Below are 7,484 nucleotides of genomic sequence, written 5' to 3'. Positions count from 1 at the left end.
ATTTGTAGATGTTAGGAATTTCCATACACAGATGAATGTTCTTTCCCAATGACAGACCATCAGCTTCCATCAGCATTACCTTCCATTTGGAAGGTATGGCTTCTTTCTGGCTTAAGAAATTCCTTTTGACACCGTTTCTGGTTTAGGAAGCTGTACAACTGCTTGTAATGCATTGTCCTGGATTTCAGAGGAATTTTTCATTGTTCGTTGCCATCAGGTTTTAAACCATTAGTGTCAGAACCTGTCAACGTTCATGTATTTTTTAGCTCTGGTAAGTTGTACAAGTTTTTCAGGTAAAGCACCGGCATTGCAAATGTATTTTCAAATTAAAATTACATTATCTTTATTTGGATACTTCATTAGATTGCTTTGCTTTTTTTTATTAATTTCAATAATATATTTGGGTATAGCTTTGGCTTTTTTTTTAATTTTTATTTTTTACAGTTGGGTGAGCAGACTGATGCATTTAACAAAAGTGAACTTTAGCCACTTGCCAACATGAACAATGGGGGTGTTAATGAGGTCAGATCTGCCAATAGCAAAACCATGGAAGCTCAAAAATGCTGCCCAAACAAAGCAAAAACAGTGAACCAGTTTTGTGGTTCACATTAAAAAAAAACCAGTGAATCAGACAAATAAAATGGGATGTGAAACAGAAATTTGAGACAAGGGTTCTGCTGGGGCTGAAAATCATGCCCCCTTTTTTATTGTCTTTGTCCTGGTAAATTTGAGGGTTTCTTTCTACACAGTGCAACACCTTCAGCATTAAAAATGAGGAAAATTTACTTTTTATTTCCACAGCTCAAAATAATCTGTAGAATTTTGGATGAAGCCTAAGGGACAAGACATGGAGTTCCTCTATTTAAGACATACAAGGTCTGCTATTGAAGAGGAGGATGGATATGAGCTGTTACTTCATATGCTAAATTAGTGCCTAAATGAGTTTGAAAACTAATGCCACAGATTAAATTTGTTTTAATTTTTATATTGTATTTTTTTTTATATTGGACTAAAAAGATACTCTTCAATCTGCTGCCTTTTGGTACTGCACTTGTTTTTTCAAATGGAAGAATTAAATTTACATACATACCTGTTTAAGACTGTCTTTCTTGGATACCAGCTGTTTTCTGCACTACCCCATCTCTTAAAAATCTTGTATCTGAAATAATTCAGCAAGGATCAGTAGATTTTTTTTCTGCAAGTGGAGACAGTGAACATATGATGACCAGTTGAAATAGGTGACTCATTGAAAAATTAGGTACAGAAACTGCTATCTCCAGAAGATCCACTCAAAATGTCTATGTTTTTAGTATTCTGCTTGAATATCATGCTGTGAAGGACTCTTGATATCTATCTACATTTGATTCCAGGATGAAGGATGGTCTGAAGTGGAAGATATCAAATGCCATTTATTTTACAGAGCTTATTCCTGTTTCACGTCTTGCCATCTGGTCTATGACAGCCTTGAAGTCTGTTAAGTCTACAAGTCTATGAAATAGCCTACAGCCCAGAAGTCCATGAAAAATGATCCGTAAAAAAAATGTATGGAACCTTGAGATTACCAAATCTTTACTTAATCTCTAGTAAATTCCTTGTGCTTTTACACATTGGGAAAATTAATTTGAGTAAATTGAATATTGCTCATTTTTCAGGTAAATTACATGGTCCAAGGAATTTTCTCAGAATATTAAAAAAAAATAAAAATTGTTTTGTTAACATCAGGGGCATTTTAGTATTTTCTTTTACTTTGTCTTTCCAGTAAAGGTATTTGAAGCACCCAAGCGCCAAAGAAATGTAACCAACATTTCAGGTCCCACAAAGTTTATGAATCAATTTCCTGTCTTTGAAGTCCGACTTCATATAGGTGTAATTGTGCATGTATGTGTCTGCGTGCCAGTTAATGCAGACTAGAGTCAAGATATTTCAGTAATAGAGGTTATTTGTCCTTCTCTCACCAATAGCTGGGAAGAATTTTGTATTTACTTAACTTACTCCATTGTTGTAGCAAAGGTTTGGCTGTTATAAGAATGCAAGCAGGCCCTCACTGGAAGGGTGGAAGAAAGGAGGGGGACAGAGGTGGTAGAAGAATTTGACTAAGGAAATTTGAAAGCCAAGGGAAAGTTTGGAGGTGAAGAGAAAGTGTCAAAGGTGTTTATGATAAATTTGCACAGTCTTATTTTGTATGAGAAGCTGAGTACTGACACATTAAATCCTTTCTTATATATTGCAATTAAATTTTGGGACATTTTCAGTTCTTATATTTACATAAGTATTTTTTAAAACTAAACTTTTAGTATTTTGCAGAAAGTGTATCAGAAACAATTTCTCCAATGACTTCTTCATGCAGAGTTATTTTACAATTTAATTGTTTCCATGCCTGTGAATTAAGTAGGCCAAGATTCTCCCCAGAGGGGATTTTTATTGTGAATCTGACTACCTAATCCATTTTAAATTGGCAGTTTATAACTGACACTTCATTAAATTGCAACTTCAGCATGCTGCTACAGTTGGTGCTTCAAGTTGGTTAGTTGGGACCTGATCCTGTATCCTTGCTTACACAAGTAATATTACAGAGGAAGCATCACTTATTGCTTAAGTGAGGTCTCCAGGAATACAGAAAAATATATTTTGACTAGGTCAATAATTGCCTGTAAATGTTGCTGGTCTTTTATATGTGACTCTGCTTTTGGATTTAACTGTATAATTCTGCACATATATTAGTCCTTCATTAACAGTCACAATAAATTGTGCAGCTGGTGTGAGATAATTGCATCTGTGGGGCATAGCAACATGCAAGATAGATATGCCAATTCCCTGAGGTTGTGATTAGTCTATAGGAACTATTCTCCCTTGAGCCTTCTTTTGGAATTAGCCTAAGTCTTTCTTGTAGGAAAGACTCAGCATAATGAAAAATTTGTACTTCCAGTTCAAAATCTTTTAAAAAAATTAGTTAACAAAGAAGGGGGTAGGGGAGAAGGCAAAATAATTTAACTGCTTCCATGACACACTTCCTTGTGCCAGAAAGTACAACAAAGAAACATTTGTTCAAATGAAACATCTACTGACTTCTGCTAAGGATGCTGTGTGCCTATATGGCTTTGCTACCAGCCTGCCACTCAAGTTCCTCCATCTGAGGAGGGGGCATTCTCACAGGCAAATGCAGAAGAACAATATTCATTTGGTATCAGTGGAAATGCACAGAGGGAAGTCAAAGCTCTTCCGAGTAATTTACTGAGTTCAGACTTATTAGGGTGGGATAGGCTGTGACCCTCATGGATACAGTGTTTATGCAGGACCTGTGCCAGTGATCCAGATAGACTTACAAATTCTTTACACCAATGTAGCTGTCCGTGAGTTAGGGACAAGTTCAAGTAGTCTGGCAGAGCAGACTGCACAGAAAGATAATGTGAAGATGCTTCCTGGGTTCACTTATTTTGGTTCACAGATGATATTGATGACTGAGGACACTCTAGCTCAGAGGATGACTCCACTTCCATCAAAATATGTCAAATATATGTGCTCTCTGTATCACATCTGGAAGAATGTATGACCTAGTCATATGCAACAGCTGAGTTCCCTGTTTTGCAGCAGTGAAAAAATTAAAAACGCTGCAAACCTAGAATAAGAAAGGTAATGAGTCTGCCCTTGTAGTTTTAGTAAACAGAGGTCTACAGTAGGATATTTTCTTTGTGATTTCCTGAGTGTGCTGAGGTACTTGCCAAAGCTAATGCTTTTTTTGAGAGATATGAGAGTCTTTTAATTAAATGTTCAGGTGCCAAAAGATTAGAGCAAAATGCACTTTCCTTCCAGATTTTACAATGAAGGGAGAGAAAAATCACATTAATATTACAGAAGGAGTGAAAATTTCTTGAAGGCAGGGAGGAAACTTTGCCTAGCAAATAAAATGATTCCTGAGAGTAAAAGAAGCATTTGAATCTTTGAGAAAGTTCTTCATTATTAGGGGAATTTTTGTTGGCAGAATAGTTGGCATCATACACATAGCAAGCAGCCATATGCTTTACAATTCATGGAAGTCATGTATAAGTCAAGAAAAATATTACCATTTATTTAATCCTTTTACAGCTCCATAAATAAGTGTCAGATTTGTTGAAAAATATTGATTTTTTTACAGTCTGTTGAAGGATTGATTCTCACTTTTCTCTGTCTCTGGAAGAATGTTTCACCAGAAAGCCATGCTTGTACATATCCAGGGGACAAAGCAAACAAACAGAAGCACATTTTATACTTGATAATGTAGTCAGGTCAACTATGTGTGAAGCCCCTTCAGCTGCAGCAGTTGTTGACAACCTTCACAACTAAATTAAATTGGATTTCTTTTGTTTATTTTCTTTGGAACCATTCATATATAAAGGGCTCTAAATGTGAAGTTTCCCTCTTGGCTTCCACTCTGACTTGTGTGAAATCTAACCTTTTGAACTCACGCTTCATTACCTTGGAGGTGCATGAAGGCAAATCACTGAAAGTTTAGGTAGGCACTAGTTTATTCCAGAATCTATCTATCTCTCTCTCTCTCTCATAAACTTTTCACACAATGAACAAAAATTCCCAGAACTGCACAAAAGATTCCAGTCAGCAGGAGCTGTTTGACTCACACACTATTTTGAGAGGTGGAAGCTGTTGACCTGGTATTTGATTGTTTTCTCATATGCAGATGGCTTCAGTTTCAACTTATGTTCACTGGAGGCTCAAAAAAATACCAAAAAATATCAACTTCTCCATTCTTGAGGAATTTAATTCTATTATGTCTATGGTATTTTTTATACTTGGTTTCTTGATGATGTTATAAAGCAATCTCACATTTGTTTCTTGTGAAATTACTTTACCAACTTGGTCTTCTGATTTTTCACACATCATTTTACAGAAGCACAGCATAGATTTTAACTTATCTCAGCATAAATGTCAATGTTTGTCTTACTAAAATGAGCAGTTGCAGTTGAGGAAATTGAGAAAGAGAGGGAAATTGTAATAAAAACTGCACAGATGGCTTGATAGTGTGGAACCCACCACCACACTTTTAACACCCAGTTTTATCCTCTACTTGTTATTTGCTTGGGAAATGACTGGCAATTTAGCTTTGCCTAAAAGTTTTCCCTTCTCAGTTAAAAAAAAAAAGAATACAAAGTGAATTTTGTACTCTGTCTACACTACCACATGCCTGCATAGTATTTTTCTATCTGTTAAAAAAAAGTAATAAAATATTTTCTCTTTCAGGTAGCACTAGAGGGAAGTCACTTTGCTAGGTGCTTTGAAAGTGAGTGCCTAAAACTGCAAATTGCTCCTTCACAAATTCTAAGATAGCTCAGTGCCAGAGATTTTATGACATTTCTTACAGTGTTTATTCCTGTTAAGGATGTCTTTTTCTTGTCTTTTGCCAAATTTCTTCATCACTGATACTGATTAGATTTATCTTTGTAGAATCCTCTATGAAAGGGGCAAGAGTGACAAAATCTGGCCTGCAGTAAAGAGCAGGTTATTCAGAATTAAAAAAATCAAGTGGTAAAACCAAGTAGACATTAGGTGTCATTTGCACTGACAACTGAACATTCAGGTATGAATTATTTATGTCAGCCTCATGCAAAATATCGAGGAACTTGTTATATAACATTAGATATTGCATTAGCAGTCTAAATTTTGAGCACTGTGTATAATGCTCATGATAGCTGAACAACCTCTTCACAACTGAGTGTTTATTTGGGAAGTGAAAAACTTGTTAAAAGCCTCAGAATAAAATAATGCAAACTTTTTGTCATGCATTTTAAAGTCATGATGGTTAACAAATCATTTACCATGTTAATATGTTAGTAATTCCTATCTGAACAGGTCTGGCTCAATAATTGCTGCAAGACATCATTCATTTGTATTGCTCCAGAGAACATACACTGTCTGAATTCTGTTCATTAATTCCTTCCCACTTCACACATAAATATGGTACTTGACATGCTGTCCTTGGTGATGTATAACAGCAATTTGCTTCTGACCTCAAGGTCACTTTCTTTTTGCATGTCCTCCAAGCTGAGATTTTGGGAAGCCTGTATGAATGCTTATGGTAGAACTGGTGCTCTGTAATAACCCCTGTTGCTACGTGATAAACAGTTAATTACTTCTGACGTGATCTGGTATTCTAAAGATACAGACCATTTAAAGTTGTGTTTGCTGTGCCTCATGCATGCCAAACTTTATTTCATGGACTGGAAGGAAATATAAACCTACTTCTTTCCTTATATACCAAAGCACTTCATACTGAGTTTGTGCTGCTGTTTGCAGATGAAAAAAAATTATTACTGTTTGCATTTTATTTCCAAGACCTGAGTTTCATAAATGAATAGGCTCAGGCTAAGATCTGCCTGAGAGAGGCTGGCTGGAAGGCAACTGAAACCTCTCCACTGGGAACACATAATTCTTTATCATAAAATGGAGTTTACTGTAACTATTGTAATTAAAATAAGACTATGGTCTACAGCTTTTAACCCACATAACCACAATTCAGTAATTGCTGTAAAACTCTTACATGAGTTTGTAAGCTAGAGAGTTTTAAAAGCATGATAGAAAGGAAAAATAAGATCTATTGTGGGGCTTGGAGTTGTGGCTGGCAGCCCTATCCCAGAGGACATTCTAGATACAAAGAAGAAAGAAGTTAGAAGTGCTTGTTCCCTTTGCTGAAGGCTGGCCAGTACACATACTGGTTGGAATTTCCATCTGTCCAGAAGAAAAAAAGAAACAAACAAGGCAACTGTCTGATGGGAAAACTCAAAGAGCAAGGAAGAGTGAGTGATGTTATTAATTTTTTGATTGTAGCAATATATTAAATGCTAAGAAGCAGGAAAAGATTTTTTTTGCTGAGAATCATGTACACTGACATGTGAGTCTGCTCTGTTTAGAGATGGAGCTGAAATTATAGACAGTAATTCCAAGAGCTGTCAAAGGAAAAAGAAAAAAAAAAGTAAATGAGCTTCAATAACAGCCTTCAAATGCCTCCTAAAAATATTATTTTTTTTTGTTTAGGTCACTATGACCTGTTAATCAGCTCTCTACTTCAGTTTTGCAATTACTCTGCCATCCACTCATCACATGTGCCAGTGACATTTCCTTAGCCCTTCTGATGGTTTTCCAGAAGCATTTGGAGAAAGGGACTTATGATTTGTCTAAATTTCAGAAAAGTAAGTCTTCTGACATCTGAGAAAGGCTTTCTAAGGCTATCTTTGAACTGCATCGCTCAGGGAACAGAGAAAGTGCATTGCAAACTATTAAGAAGCGTGATCTCAGCAGACACGCACCTGACATCCATCTCTGCAGGCTTTGTGATTTCTTTATAGTTGTACTAATGAAAATTAGTGTGATTAGAAAGGTTTTAGGCTATTAAACCCCTTTTATTATGTGCATTTCAAGCCTTTTATATTTTCAGATATTTTCTAAACAGTCTGGTCATCTCAGATGTATGACTAATGTATGACAGAGGGAAGAGG

General features: G+C 36.0%; 1 long non-coding RNA gene across 1 annotated transcript; it reads left to right on the top strand.

The window, feature by feature from the left end:
• Positions 1 to 228: 228 nt before the first annotated feature.
• On the top strand, positions 229 to 1,657 carry LOC117243949. Its single transcript, XR_004496127.1, has 3 exons — positions 229 to 271; positions 802 to 876; positions 1,371 to 1,657. It is a non-coding gene; the product is annotated as an uncharacterized LOC117243949 (long non-coding RNA).
• The last annotated feature ends 5,827 nt before the right edge of the window (positions 1,658 to 7,484 follow it).

Source organism: Parus major, chromosome 1 (genome assembly GCF_001522545.3).
Source record: "Parus major isolate Abel chromosome 1, Parus_major1.1, whole genome shotgun sequence".
Lineage (NCBI taxonomy): Eukaryota > Metazoa > Chordata > Aves > Passeriformes > Paridae > Parus > Parus major.
The sequence above is the reverse complement of the archived record's forward strand: the minus strand, read 5'-3'. Positions and strand labels throughout refer to the sequence as shown.